Source organism: Lutjanus erythropterus, chromosome 20 (genome assembly GCF_056507025.1).
Source record: "Lutjanus erythropterus isolate fLutEry1 chromosome 20, fLutEry1.hap2, whole genome shotgun sequence".
NCBI lineage: Eukaryota > Metazoa > Chordata > Actinopteri > Lutjaniformes > Lutjanidae > Lutjanus > Lutjanus erythropterus.
This window is the reverse complement of record NC_139336.1, coordinates 25,026,751-25,042,927: the sequence shown is the minus strand read 5'-3', so window position 1 is coordinate 25,042,927 and position 16,177 is coordinate 25,026,751. Positions and strand designations below refer to the sequence as shown.

The window sequence follows — 16,177 nt, the reverse complement described above, 5'->3', positions numbered from 1 at the left end:
CATCTCCGCTTAGGGGCTTATAACCTTCACCCTCACCTCTAGAATTTATCTTGTCTCCCTCTACCTCTTTCATGTCTGTCTCCCTTCCCGTCTCCCCTCTTTCTGTTTCAGCCCGCTTCCTTGAACTCTGAAGCCTCTGGCTGCAGGCAGTGACGGGAAAGAGAGCAGTGTCCCTCATTCCAAAGTTAATAACTTTTTAATTTAATTGCTTAAGTTCACTGTGCCCTCAATATGTATTTTTCCCCTTTTACTCATTGTCATTCAATGCCGGAGCTCCAATTTGCCACACAGCTTTCTAGATGTGTGAGAGAGGAAGAGAGGGAGAGGGAGAGGATGGACTGGTGGCAGGGGAGACAGACAAACCGTTTTAATGGATGACTGAACAAATTAAATTTGAATTCATGCAGCAGCTTTCATCTTCTGCGTGATTATTGAAAAAAAGGGAGCTTTACAAACTTGACAACAGAACCCCCCTTTGAAGTAAGCCATTACTTAAGAGAAATCATCTAAATGCCGTGTTGCAAGGTGAGTGTTGTTTGTTGCAAATAAAAATCATGTGGCAATGAGAACACAACACATTAGATCGCTGGTAGAGCACATTTAGGCAGGTGACATAAACATGAAAAAACACCTGCGCATTTAAGTGTCACCAGTTGTTTTTTTCTTTCAACCTAATTTCACTTTGACCTCTCAATATGACAAGGAGATATATTTTAAAAGCAGCAGATGAAGCGTGTGAAGTGTCTATATTGAAACTACGCGCTCCTCAGACTGTGGCACAAGCGGCGAATCTGCAAAGGGATTAAAATGCTAATAAAACAGGCAGGATGCAATTCCTGTTTTAAGCCTCATGAAATATGCATGGCTCTGTATGAGACATATGCGGGGAGAATGGCACAGTGACGTGCCACAGAGAGGAACAGGGATCATTTTATGCTCTGTTGAGAGAGTGTGATTTTAACCCCTGACACATATGCCCAATCGTTACCTCCCTGCATGAAAAGCCAATTGATAAATGTGGTTTCTGTGATTAAAAATCCTTTAAAGGAGCAGTTCACAATGTTTAATGTGGCGTTGATTCTGGTTAACCTGTCCCCAGTTTGGAGAAGCAGAGAGGAGCACCAGCATGAAAGCTAAGCAATGTACTGCAGTGGACAGCGTCAGCAACAAAAGGTATTTTAGCCACTTAGTTTCAGTTGCTTACTTTGCCATGAAACAGCCTTTTTTGGATGGGAAACCACAGCTATATAAGCCAAATATCACTCTCACCACACCAGCCAAACACCATGGGTGAAATCAGTAATTCTGCCACGCAGAACTCAAGAGTCTACTGGTCTACTGCAGGGAAAATAAAAAAAAAAGATGGAAGGTACATTACATCAATATGAAACAGACTGTACCAGACTTTGGTGCAGTTCTACTGAAGCCATGGAGAAGCACACTAGAAACCAAAATATCTATGTTGTATGACTGATGATGAACTGCCTCTAAAACACTAAAAGACACTTCAGATAATAGCATACTTTGTTTAATGTTGGTGTCCAAGTAGCATTACTGGAAATGAAATGTCAATAATCCCTAAGACTTTTTTTTTTTTATCTGACGGGACGCAACACACAAGACTCCAGCAAGACAAGGGGAGGAGGACTGATGGTATTTCATGCACAAACACAGTTACAGCTGATGGTCAGTGTTTCTCAGGTGTTTTACTTTTATAAATAGTTTTATTTCATTTTCTGACTCCTTGTGTCAGACAGAAAGTCACAGAGCAGCCCTGGATGTGTCTGTAAGCAGGACACAGACAGACGGACTGCAGCTCAGCTAACAGACAGACAGACAGACAGAGGAGGGAGCATGAACCTAACGTTAATGTGAATGAATGGTATCAAACTTGTAGAGGAGGAAACACAAGTTTACCTCATTACTGTTCACTCTCGGGGTGTTAATTTGTCTAGTTCCGCTTCATCCTCTCAGTAAAGGTGTAAACGTTGACACATGCTTTGACACGAGGGGGAGGCGGAGCCCCTGCGTACCTCTTGGGGCCCTACGCGACTTCCATAGCTCTGATTACATGTTATATTAAGTGTTAAACCTGCAATTTCACCTGAAGTATCCAAGTATTTCCTGTGTGGTTTACCGACATCTCCTGCTGCTGCTGATGTACAGCTTTCTGTTGACGGTGGCGCCGGTTTTTAAAACTTGTGTTCATGAGAATAAAATACTTCTTCAGGGCAAGATATGGAGGCTACATGCACGTTAGTGGCTCATTACTGCCCCTCTGTTAGACTCCTGTACTGCACATTGACACACACGCAGTGCAGTCAGAGAGAGACAGAGAAATAAATGTATGTTGTATTTTGTGTGTAGAATAAAGGGGTGAATATTCTAATTTCGCTGTACAACCCTGTGTTGTACAACGGTGATAAATGATTCCTTGATTAGCTTCAATAGAGTTTGCACTTAAGTCTGAAGCATATAATGTTCAACAGTGATTTAATGACCCTTCCTTCTTTTTTAGCTTCCTTGCTCTACTGCTGCCTCAATCTGTTGGCTTGTTTATGCATTCCTGTGACTTTGGTGTTTTCAAAGGATAGTTTGGTTTCACTGAATTCACACTACAAAACTAACTAACTAATTAACAGATCAATGCAATGACACACCAGGAACTTCCCTGTTATGAAAGGTATAATTACTGATTTTTGCCAGCGAGTTTGGATGGTTTGGGGTGAGTGATATTTGTCTTATAATGTTAGTTTCCCATTAGAAAATGTTTTTTTTTACAGTCCTGATGTATTGTGCTGCATGTGCAACTACACATCAAGACTTATTCAAGACTATCCATCACATCGCTGAACTTAAAATGCATTCCTTGTAAACAGTCACTGGTTTAAGTGTTTGGATGGCCTGGCATAAAACCACAGTGTCAGTCAGAAGGACAAAATATGTTATACTATGGCCTCATTTGTAGCCCCGAGGTTTGATTTTAATGCATTAGCTGGATCACTGCTCATGTCTATAGAAATGCAATATTGCTACAAACAACACTGAAAAAGTGCTTGGGGCATTTACTCTGATTACATCAACTTTATGAAAAACACATTCTGCCTGAGCAGCAGCACTCACAAGTTCAGAGACTGAGGCTTGTTTTACAGATGTGTATTCATTGAGGCTAAGCGGTGATTACCATCACAACAGAGGAAAATTTCCCACCTCCCTTCCATTTGTACAAGAGCTCTGTCTGTTGCATTCTGAGGAATTAAAGCGTCACATCCAAGACATTTAACCGCAGGATATTACGGCATGTTCTCCAGCTGTTTTGCCTCAATAGGAAACGAGAAAAGGTCAACTGATAACAGTGACAATGTGAGGTCATCACATATGGCTTACCTGAATCATAAAGGTCCTAAAAATATGACACACCTCATCCTACCCCCTTTTTGTTCTCCTATCTCATATTAGCCACACAAAAACCTCCCAGTCAGACAGCATCAACCTACAGTATGTGGTTCACACAAGGTTTGAATTAATGAGTTTGAATTATCTGAAGATCAGGGACATCTTCCTCTATTAGTTATGTAGTTAGTGACATTTGAAAAAAAACAATTATTATTATTTTAGGAAAGTTACAGTTAATCTGCATATTAAATGAAACTAGACAAAGCACATAACGAAATCTGTCTGCTGCATCTGTGTCTATCTCCCTCGAATGAATATTTCCATCTGTTAAGTCACCCAATTCTGCATAAGCACAATTTGGCGACTTTGACTGGGATCCCGCAGGAAGCGATACGTTGGTATTTTTTAAAAGAAGCACAAATTAAAAGGGAAACAGAAAACAATAAGGCATTACAAACAAATAAACTGACAAATTCTGGAAAATTTGGATTGATAGGATAAAGCACGTTTGAGATATGACAAAAAGTACATCTGGGTTCTGCAGTTACTCCAGCTGGTACGATTAAGGTTAAAGTATTGTGATGGGTTTTCTTGTAGTTATGTATTCTACATAACTACAAGGGGGCTGTACTTATAGTAACAGTAGTGCATTGAGCAAAATACTAGCATAATACTTAACATTTTGACAATGACAATGGTAAGCATCTGATGAGAAGTAGGTAATGTTTACCTGTTTAGCCTGCTAGTGGGCTGATATATGATAATTCTCACTACACACAAGAACAGCTGAGGTCATTAGTTTGACAGATATTTGGTATTAACCAAAGTGTTGGACGAATTTGAAAGAAAGGTGACACTAGAGGAGCAGTCGGGCAACATTAATGTTTGCATAAAATCTGCCAGTCCATTTAGTGGGTGTTAAACTTTGACCTTTTGGTGGTGCTACATTACTTTGCAAGGCAGCTGGATCCACGAAAGTCTGGGAGGGACTACTGGCAGCAACGGGCATAAATTTAGGTGTGACGACAGCAAGAAGCGTCCGTGGAAGCATTGAATAGATTGGTTGAAGTTAGACCGTGTTAGATGTGAAAGACAAATGGTTCATCATCTGCCAAGTTTTTTTTTTTGTTTTGTTTTTTAAGTGCCTGCCCTTTTCCAAACAGTTTCTAAGGATGAATTCCCAGATGGTTCTTTGTAACAAACCATCTAGCGTGTCAGGTTAGGTGCTACAGGATAAATCAGGGAACAAACTTCGACAAATAGGTGGTGCTGCCAGCACAGTGGACAGAATTTAATTAGCTGTCAAGGGTGCAGATGTCATTACAACTAAGGACAGGACAGTGGTGAAAGCAGAACCACTGTCTCTATTTTGATAGCAATTTGTGCTTCTTATTCAACCTTATCCAAGCTGAGAGAAGTAGAAAACAGGGTGGATATAACCCAACTTTATTTATGTTGTTTACAAGGTTCATTATTATAAGGTAGGTCAGCGCAATTTATTGTTTTTATTAATATTAAAATACCCTCTGTTCCCAAAGGTCTTTCGAGTGGATATTCTAAATGAATTAGTTTTATGGTAGGGCCATATTTTTCACAGGTAAAACTTTATTTGCACCATCAGCAAGACTCTTCTCTGATTCGCTTCAATCTACAGGCGCAATTAGCCCACATCATTTACTCAGTAACATCATTAACTAACCCGTGATGATGTATTTGCCACAGACATACACAGACTAACCTTCAGAAAGTGTTTATGTGTGAATTATTTCAAAAGTGGAGTTGGCTTCTATTTAATATATTTTCAGAAGTTGTTGGGGGACTCTTCCCCTCCGTCGCCCCCCAGATCTGCGCCCAAGGTAGCTGTAATGACAGCTGTGTTTAAATCTGTGTGTCACAGTGGCCCCTATACCTGACAGAATAGTTTAGGTGGGCTTCACCACCAGGCCTCTAATATTCAAGGAAAATACTCTGGAGCTGTGGAACCACGTCTCCCGGAAATCCCTCCAGCCAAGAAAGCTGCATCCCGGAGCAGCCTGCAGTGTTATGGTGACACAATCTGGAATCAGCTGGACTACAAAGGAACAAACTAGCCTACAGGCTTTCAAATGGAAATGAAAATCTGGACACCAGAACACTTGATCAACAGACTGTACCAACTGCTTGATTATGCTTTAATTGTTTTATTATTTGCTACTTATGACTGCCTGGTGAAATAAAGCATTCACAATTTACACTACAGAAGAGAAAGATTTGTATATGAGGTGGTATTTATCATTTAAAGCAAGGAGCTATTATATCTTCTCTTCCTGTTGCCCTCTCCTTCCTCATTTTTACATCCTTCATTTTATTTTCAATAAACAGTTGTGGGAGTTATAGTTCTGAGTGCTGCTCTCAGCCCCACCCCTTGTATTGAGTTGCCTATTTTCTTTCTATTTTTCTTGTATTTGTAGCAGGTTGGCACCATAAAAGAAGAGTACGTCCCACTATTTCTTTCTGATGATTCACTGCATGAAAAAGACCAGTCTTTTGAATTCCACCTGCTTTGTTTTTGCACCAAATAGGATGGCTGACGTGTTTTTGTCTTTGCTCGCTGCACCCATCTGTCCCATCAACCTTTAAAATAGAGGCGGAATGAAAGATTTAATGAAAGAAATGGTGCAATTGATCCGCCTTTTATTCTAATGGGACACAGATCACAGTCAATTATGGGTCTTCTCATCTTGTTGTTTAAGAGGAAGGCAGAGAGGGAGAGGTGGAGTGGAGGAGAGAGGGTGTTTGGCAGGTCTGTTGAGAGATTTGCCACCCAATCTATGTATTCTTGGCTTATATTGATCCCTCGCAGCTTTATAATCAGTGGGTCGATGTCATCCAAAGCATACTGAAATACAGCCAGCAAAACCATTAGTAGTCAGGCTTTAATGTAACTAAGGCTGTCATGCTGGTCACCCACGCACTCCCTTATGCCTTTCTTTACATGGACTTGACATGTAAATAAAACATCCATACAGTTCAATAGTTTAATGAGAAATTACTATATTCCTTGTTTTTGTAAAACAGTATTGAAGTTTTCACAACAGCGACAGGTAAAGGAAAAAAGTGTCCATTTATAGACTTACTAAGAAAGAAGGAAATACTTGGCTTGTGCATTTTTGTAGATACAAGTTTTTGTTTTTCGAAACAAAAGTTGCAGACCTGGGGCCACATTTCAGAGACTTCCTAAGTCTGATGTCCTATCTCATCTCAGTTTAGGATGACATTTAGGACTACAGAAACTTCTTTCCCCTGAGCATTTAGGAAAGCATCCTATCTTATCTTAAGAAAGGAATTTAGCGTCCTAGCTGAGAAATTTCTGAAGTTTGGAATCCGAAGTAAGATCGGCATAGACCTTCTCCTACATTCAAAATAACTGTCAGAAAAGGCAGCAGCGCTGTTCTTAGGTCTACATGGAAACAAAAATGAAGACGGGGACAAAATAAACACAGAAATATTGAGTAAAAGGCTACTCAAACCATATGGTGATGTTTTAAATTTCCAGGATCATGTGTTAATTGGTATGTACCGACTGCCAAGATGATTCATTTTAAATTTGATCGAAGTGCTGCCTCTGTTCAAATCTTTATCCATGGCCAATAACTAGGAGGAAAACTTCTTCTCCACCAACATGATTAATCCCTCAGACTCATCAAAGCTAATATTGAACACCTGTCTTTTTTGTCCATTATACATGGCTAGTTAGCCGGTGAGAAGTGATGGGAGGCAGCTGTTGTCATGGATACAGGCAGTCTTGTGTATATCCTCAACACAGATACAGGTGTGGCAGGATGAGCACCGATTGAAGAATCAAGTAGGTAGGATTTCCTCATGTATGATAAGATATGAGGTCTGATGGGATAGGACACAAGTTTAGGAACTGCTTCTGTAATAGGAAGATAGGAGTTTTCCTATCTTTGAAACTTTAATCAAGATAGCACAAGCACTCTGGGGAATTTTCTGAATGAGTCTGCTACAGAGATAGCAACCCATTTAACTGTACAACTCACAATGTTGTTTTGCTCAACTGAAGCAACAGTATACAAACCCCAGTTTCGAAAAAAGTTGTGATGCAGTATAAAAGGTAAATTGATTGCAGATGACTTTTGACCCCGCAGGTGGCACTGCATTAAAAACCAACATGACAGTGTTACTACATGGGCTCCAGAACACCTCGGAAAACTGCTTAACATGGTTTGCCACTGCATGTGGAAATGGAAGTTAAGACTCAACCATCCAGACTATTTCCAACACAAAATCTGTGAAGCTACGGGGTTGTGTTAATGACCATGGTATGGGAAAACTTGCACACCTATTAGAGCCCTGTTAGTGCTGAAAGGTGCATACAGATTTTGGAGGAACAAACTGTATACTGCCATCCAGACGACATCTTTTTCACAGACGCATTTCAGCAAGATGATGCCAACACACACCCTGCAGGTTACATCAGTGTGGCTTTGTACTCAAAGAGTTTATGTACTAGACTGGTCCGCCTGAAGTCTAGACATGCCTCTCATTGAAAATGTGTGGTTCATTGTGAAGCACAAAAGACAACAACAGAGACCCCAGACTGTTGAGCAAATGAAATTCTATATCAAGCGAGAATGGGAAAGAATTTTGCTTTCAAAATATCAGCAATTTGTGTCTCCGGTTCCCAATGCTTACAGAGTATTGAAAGAAAATGTGATGTATCACAATGGTAAACACGCTTCTGTCTCAACTCTTGTGGAACAAGTTGCAGGCCTCAAACTCAGAATGAGTTTATATTTTCAACAAAAGTTAATCAGTTTGAGCATTAAATATCTTGTCTTTGTGTGGTACTGTACTGTAGTTTTACACAATTTTTGGGGAATTGGGGTTTGTATAATAATGTTTTGAGGAAAATGCACTTTTGCATTGCTAACTTTAGTCATCAACAAAATTAATCTGCTTTCAACAATAATAAACACTACACATTAATATTAACGCTAATCTCTACTTTGCTAATACTTAAATCTGATGCAGTACACAAGGGGACCAAGATTTGTTAAATATTTTTCATTATGTATCAGTAATATAATTTCCCTGATGTTCAAAAATGAAATTATTTTTCTCTACATGATTATTTTATGTGTAACTACAGATTTCACATCTGAATATATTAAAAAAGGGAGTTTTGATAGTGATCTTAATTAGTTTGTACATGGAAAATAAATGATTCATCACTTTATGGTAATAATTCTGCAATAATATTTTACACTTTACCTCAGGACATATTTGATGAGATTATATTACATGATGTTTAATAAAGTATTAATTATTTTCAAGACCTGCCACCTGTGGAAGAGGATCGATTTTACTACTGACTGACAAATGCATGCAAACCTAGTTATCATTTTTTAAAGACTGAATCATGATGAGCTTTTCCCACACTGACTAATGCATCAATTGATTGATTTTTCCATGCAGCTGATCACAGTGGTCCCACATACACAGAGCAGCAGGAAAGATCACACAGATGTTGACTGGGGAATAGACACCAAAATCAAAAGCGCCTGTTGCTGTTCCCCATTTAGACTGAAAGCTGAGATGCTGCTGACCTGGACAAGGACAGACAGGGACAAGCTGGAGCTCTGGACAGACACATGTGGGAATCAAACTCTCTTAGATAAACAAACCAAATGAAGACTTTTTTGGAAGTCTTTTGAAGTATAATAAACAAAGCCAGTTCAATAGACATAAGAGTCATAAGGGTGTTTATTGGAACAGCAGTGCCCCTCTGCCAGAACAAGAAGAGGTGGTGTGTTTCTCTAAGGGACGTGTTTTTAGATTCACCGAAAACTCTGATCTGAATCCACTTAAGTCTAACAAAAGTTTAAAAAGATTAAAGACAAATAAAGAAAACATATAAATGTCATGAAGAACTCTAGTCTGGCTAGCTAGCTAAATTAATGTTTTTGGTACTATGTTTTGGTACAATATATGCTATTTTAGATTGCCAAAAAACTTCAAAAACAAATAAACAAACAAACATGCTAACATGCTCACCATTATAATACCATGATGTTGATGTTGAGAGAGCTATATGTATAAATTGGCTACCTATCAAAATCTCTAGACAAACAGGGGGCAGCATATCAATAGAAAGTTAACCTAAAGTTACCACTAACTCCTGCTAACTTTAGCTGCTGTTAGCTAGTTAGCTCTATTAGCTAACTCTTGCTGGAGTGGCAGTGCAGCTCACCAGAAGAAATCTGCTGTTCACACAGCTAGAAAAGACCTTTGGACCAACAGGGAAGTTTTCAGGCCCGGGCTGGGGAGTCCCAGCAGGGATTGCTAGCAGGTACTGGTGCCAGAATGGGCACCAGACCCAAAGGCAGGTGAGTAGGCAATGGAACCAGATTCAGCCACATCCCAGTGAACACAGCCAGATCTGGATCAAACGCAGCCTCCAAAAATAGTTGGGACACTTTGCTCAAAACTGTAAATTTCAACCAGGTAACCATGAATGACTATACAAATCAATAAGATACCAACTAACCAACATTGTTATCCCCAGAGGGAACACCAGTGGTATGGCTACAGTATTTTGATAATTTGTTGTAACATTAATAGCATATTCAAATAACAAAGTGCTTTTTTCGCATTATTTCATGTTAGACATACGATGATAAGACTTTACAAGACACAGTAAAAACACGACACCTCACAGAGTGATGAAATTTTATAACTCTGCTCAAGATGCCTAAAACCAAAAATATCCTCTTGTTGTTTTACACCTTGCAGAATGTAATGGAATGAATTCAATGTGTTGTGGACACACAAGAATTACACGCCACCTCCACTGAATTATGTGAAAGCAGGACAAATTGAACATTTTGCCTGTGGAAAGGTGGAAAAATGAGCAAACAGCTCAGCGTGAGCAAGTAAAACAACTTCGGTTAAATTTGTTTTTAAGAGGCAGCTCAGTCCAGGCTTGGGCGAGAAAGATACTAAAATTTGGCCACAAAATGAACTAAAAGTATAAATGTTCTTTTCTTTTTCTTCCATGACTTGTAACTGAACCCTGGTCATTAGAGATTAAGACAAATGTCCACCACCCTGACCACAACGCCCTTTTCTCCCTATCACGCTATTGTTGACTACCTGTTTCTACCCATGCCTCTTTCATATAATCCTGAGTCCCTTAATTCCTTAATCCCACATAATCCTTTCATGGTGCGAATAAGTATTTCTCGCTCTGTTCATGCACAGTTTCTGTATTTCCAACTGAAAACATAATGCTCACTTTACAAAATTTCAGGAGAGCAGGCTCAATCGTGTATGTCCTACAAACCTAGACTCCAGCTTGCTATTGTCCCAGCCTGCCAGAGTCCAGAATTATATAACAAATAGATAGAGAGGCCGAAATAGCACAGTGGTAGAAGGCTAGTGTGAAGGGATTAATCAGAAAAGGACAGTTAAATAATCTTGGAACTAGAAAACGAGGCTGCAGCTACCTTTTCTTGTAAGCACTTTAAAACTGCTGTCATGCAAAAAAGAAAAAAAAGTAGATCCTTGGCTTGTGGAAACTTCCAGGGAGGTTTGTTTTTTTTTCACTGTGGGTTAAGTGGTGATTGCTAAGCCTTAGAAATATGTTTTTTATCATTCACTCTTCTTTCTCTGTTGTCCTAGCAAGACAGAACTTTCTGGACTTTCAGCTTAGAAGCCAAATCCTGCGTGCAGATTCCTCTTATGTCGCCTTACTGACAGTAGCCTGCCATACAATGTGCCCAGCCCATAGCAACACTAACACTAATCCAATAGACATGAAACGCACATTTCTATTTTCACTTGTTGTAGACGCAAGGGGACCTCGCATAGCAGATATAAGGGAAAAATGTCTTTATCATGCTGCTCAGCTCAGCTTAGCGTATGCTCGAGAGCTTCGATGTAGCTTCACCACTGCTGTCTGTCTGTCCTCCATCTTTTTTGCCAGTTTAAAACGGGATCACTCTTGAGGAAAGCAAGCCTCTTTCTACTCCGTAGGAGGGCGCAGAGATGTCACACATTCAAAGTGGTTGATGAGAGGGGAGGTTTTATGAGGAGACAGCATCTGGCACAGAAAGCATATGTGTGTGTGTGTGTGTTAGGGTTGGGGAGGGGTTGGGGGTGGGGTTAAGGTATGTGTGCGGACAGATACCACATGTAGCCCTAAGTGGTTCTTAGCTGTATCACAGTTTTTCCTTTAAAATCATACATCTTAGGGGGGTTTAAAGGGATAGTCTGGGTGATTTGAAGCAGGGGTGTATGAGGTATTTATCAATAGTCAGTGTATTACCTAAAGTTGAAACTGGGTGACATGCCCCCAGATTGGAGAAGCAGAGGGGAGCACGAACACTGAAGATAAGCAATACTGCTGCATGTAAACAAATTTTGCCACTTGAAAAATGCCCACCTAAGTTTAAGTATGCGCTGAATTTTCTAATATTTTCCAATATTTTCACAGTTTTACCTTGGTTTCAGACAGCGTTTTCCTGTGGGAATCCACCACTACGTGAGCCAGTTATCGCTCCCTAAAACACAACCAGACTCCAGTAATTTTACATCGCATGACAGTGGAGCTCTTGGTCTACCACTGGCTTGATCTGTTAGTTTGTTTGTGTTTTTGCGTGACTTCTGCGTTGTAAAAGGTTTGGTCGAACTCACTGAAGTCACATAATAATGCAAACAAACTAACAGATCAAGCCAGTGATCAACCAGCAGGTCTGATGTTCTGCAAAGTAAAATTTTGCCAATAGAGTCTGGTTAAATCAGAGAAAGAGCAATATTTGGCTTAATTAACAGTTGTTTCCTGTAGGGGAATAAAATATTCTAAATACAGCATACACTTAAAATCATATTGCCTTTTTTTAAGCTGCTGGCCATGTCCATAGTAGTACATTGCTTAGCTTCCATCCAGGTACTCCTCCCTGCCTCTGGGGGCATCTCATGTTGACCAGAATCTATTGTTTATAATACACTGACTATGTTAAAAACCTCACAACCCCACTTCAGATAACCCCCTTAACTAGTGCTAATTAAACAGCCTCATCAGTTACAAACTATTAGAATAAGCAGATGGACTCTTCTGTTAAAGTTAAGTAGCTTTTATTAATCACGTCACAATTCTATTTAAATCTAACCTCAACATATAACAGCTTCTATTCACAAAGCAAATATAATTTGTTTAAGGGAATGAATAAAAAATTATTCAGCATTGGAGGACAAAAAGCAATTTCTCTGCTCGAGAGTCAGGCTCCAGTTTGCTTCAACAGTTTTTCATTGAAATTGAGATTTGAAACAACATATTTCACAGTTGAGTTTCAAAACATCAGGAGTGTGCTGGGAGAAATATTGGAATTCGGGCGTGCGATAGCTAAATCATCTTTAAATTGATTTATAACAGTTATATACAGTAAACTGCAAATATACCGACAGGCTGAGCAGCACACATCCTCCAAAAATTCCCTCATTGTGACTTTATTACATTTTGGAAGATGGCTTCTTTCTTTGGAAACGGGTTGTGGTTATGCAGGGTTACGCTGCATATCCCCCACATAAAGACACCCTTACTCTTCTTATTTAATGATGTGGAGGAGGACAGCTTCCTTTACGGAGGTGGTAGTCTTGCATTTCCAGACCTATTTCCACACTTTTTCTTCACATTTCATGAGAAAGGTCAGACAGAAGAACATGTCATCATTATCAGGAGCATTTGGCTGCGGACTGATCATTGCGACGTACGGTCCCTGGAGATTATTGTTGAAGATGTATGTGCACTACATGGTGGGGTTTTTTTTGTTCTTACTGTTGTTGTAGAGACAGGGAATAAAAATAGCAACATGCACAAAGTGTAGGGGACAGTAGAAAGAGGAAGACAGTCAGCCAGTGGGAGGCCTATATGTTACCCACATGCTGTGAATCAGGTGGTGGGACTTTTACTGAGAAACAATAAATAAGACTTTAAATGAGTTTTATTCATCATGTCCCTCCTGCTGGGGTCGTTTAAATCGTTTCACTGTATTATTGCTGTTGCTTCTGCTTTTAGTGATGGCAACATAACAGCAGTGTAGTTCTTAAAAGAAAGCAGGCAATAATGGGATGATGAAAATTACTTTTATATATATTCTACTTATTTGCAAAAGGAAATACGTTTTAATGCCACTTTAATTACAAACTTTACAATATAATAACATAATATACACAACCTAGCAAGGATACAATAATGTATTTAATGTATTTTTCCTACAATATAACAGCAATACCAGTCGTAGCTGTTTTTTATGGTTACGTTTAAGCACTCGAAGCACGTGGTTGAGGTTAAGGAAAGATTGTGATCTTGGTTAAGTATTGAAGAACTCCACCTTGTCTTGAAGCACAAAAAAAAGGACGTCTTTACTATCAATATTTAACCAAAACCATGATCTTTCTCTGACCTTACCCAACGTGCTTTTGTTGCCTAAGCCTAAGCAGGACTCAGGATGCAATCCCCAGTCTGTTGTCCCAAAACTTTGCTATTAGTATGTGTACCATCCACACTAACCACATCCCTGCAGGGTTTGCGTGGCACACAAAGATTATAAATTTCTTCCATCAAAAGGCGGTTCCTTCTATAAGTATTTAGCAAACTGTAACATTACTAACATAATAATAATAATATCTTGGATTTGCAGTTGGATGATGAGCTAGCAACAGACACCAAGGACTGTGTCTGTGTGTTTGTGCTCAGCTCAGTCTCTGTTTGATCTCAGAACTTAAAAACTCCTGTTGTTTCTGTCCAGGGTTATGAGTCTTGCAAGAGGTCACAGGTTCAGATCCCAGATGAGCCCCAACTTTGTTGCAGCTCAGCTCAAAACAAGGACAAAGAGGAGAGGACAACATGTGCCTTTTTACTGAAGAGTTTTTTTAACTATAATATAAGCTAATCAAGGCAACGTAAAGTATGTAAGTCAGTAACATCAGAAGTGTTTTGCATGTGTAAATGTGAATGTTATAGTGACTTCTATCCAGAAAAATGGCAGCTCCCCATGAATTTGTTCAGAAGCCAGAACTGGTCTTAGCTGCACCAATATGGTGGTGGTGTTGATGTATACAGGTAATGGACGGCTGCGGTAAATATGTTGTCTATATTATAATAAAATGTCTATGGGAACAACAGCTAAAGAGGAAGTGAAGGAAAGAAAATCAAGAGGGCTGTCACATTTCCCTCCTATTTCTCTATATTTTCCTCTTGTCTCATAAATTCAAGAGAAAAATTAATTTGAAACATTTTCAAATCATGCTCCAACTTTTAATTCTGTCAACTTGTTCCGCAGCTAATTTTACACTTACTTCATATGCAATCGAGCCACTTCTAAAATTCACTTTATGTTCTGTGTGAAGACACAGTTATGTCTTAAGATTAAAATTTCAGCAGCTGTCAGGATAAATGTTGCTGCATCTTATTGAGAGTCTGCCGGCCAGTCATATTCAATCCAAATGACCAATTTGGATGGAGATTTATCCGCTTGCAATACCACCTCTCGTTGGAGGTGGACAATCTCAGTTTCATATCCTGGTCTACGTCCTCTGGCCGCTCATACACATGTTTCATCTGCGTAGAAATGGAGCTATTATTACTGTATCAACATTATATATTCTCCTTCAGCAGATGGTCCTGTAGGACCTCTCTAATGTGCTAACTTACTTTCACTGTAATTTGTTGTGACAAGGTTATTTTTACTGCACACTTCGGTCCATTATAAGATGCAGAAGGCCATGCTGAGACTTGGAAATTCTGTTGCTTGGAATTTATCTGTATGGCAGACATAGCCACTGATCTCTGCACACATGACAGCTACAGTAAGATCCTCAGTAATAAATAATGAGAGAAGTTTTTCACTGAAGTACAGACGCGGAGCACACACATGGACAGACATACTCACAGCATACTCACAGCCTTGTCAACAAAAAAGGAGTGGCTGCATTAAGAGCTTTATTTACTCATTTTTAGCCACGCTTTACTGTGCCCACCCCCTCCGAGGCGCTCCCTCGGGAGGCTGCCATTAATTCAGCACAGCCCCTCTCACAGCTTCATCAATGTTAATCAGTGCTAAACATAACATTAGATTCCCTTCACCATGCTTTGGAAAAGCCTTTAAGGCATGCATGTATGTGTGCTTAGCTATGGTTTGGTTTTTTTGTTGTTGTTTGTTTGTTTCTGTAAAAGTGTTGGGTTTTGATGATCTAATCTACGCTTGAGGTGTCCAAGAGCATCATGTGCGGTAATAAACATGAGTTGCACAGCACATGTGATCTGTGCAGTGGCCGTAGTGTCTGGAGGTACATGATGACCCTTTTCTGAAGGACGTAAGGGTGAATCTGACTGACTGACTTGGCCAGTATAAAGGTATTACCTATTATACAATACAATCTAAAATACTGTTAAAGAGATACTGTGTCGAGGCAATGTATTGTAGTGCGCAGCATGTGCCACCAGAGGTCAGTCTCTCTGCTGGTAGACAAGACAGTGCAGTTAAGCTGTGAAACATGGTGTCTGGGGTATAAAGTTACAGGACTGGTAGAAAAAAAAAAGCCTCTGCTCCTGTTTAGGCTTGTTTTTTTCCCCACACCCTATCACATTGGCAGCAATGAGGAGAAGTGCACATACAATTATATTTTTCCTCTGGCTTGTAGTGCTGTTTATCCATCTAGATAGTTTTGGTGCAAGTTGTGAAGTTTTGGAGATATCTACCTTCTCTCCAGTATAATG

At 39.6% G+C, this 16,177-nt stretch overlaps 1 protein-coding gene across 1 annotated transcript in view; it reads right to left on the bottom strand.

Moving 5' to 3' along the window:
* The window catches only part of lamc3 (laminin, gamma 3), a 158,332-nt gene that overhangs the window by 128,914 nt on the left and 13,241 nt on the right, over window positions 1-16,177 (bottom strand). The window lies entirely within an intron of this gene.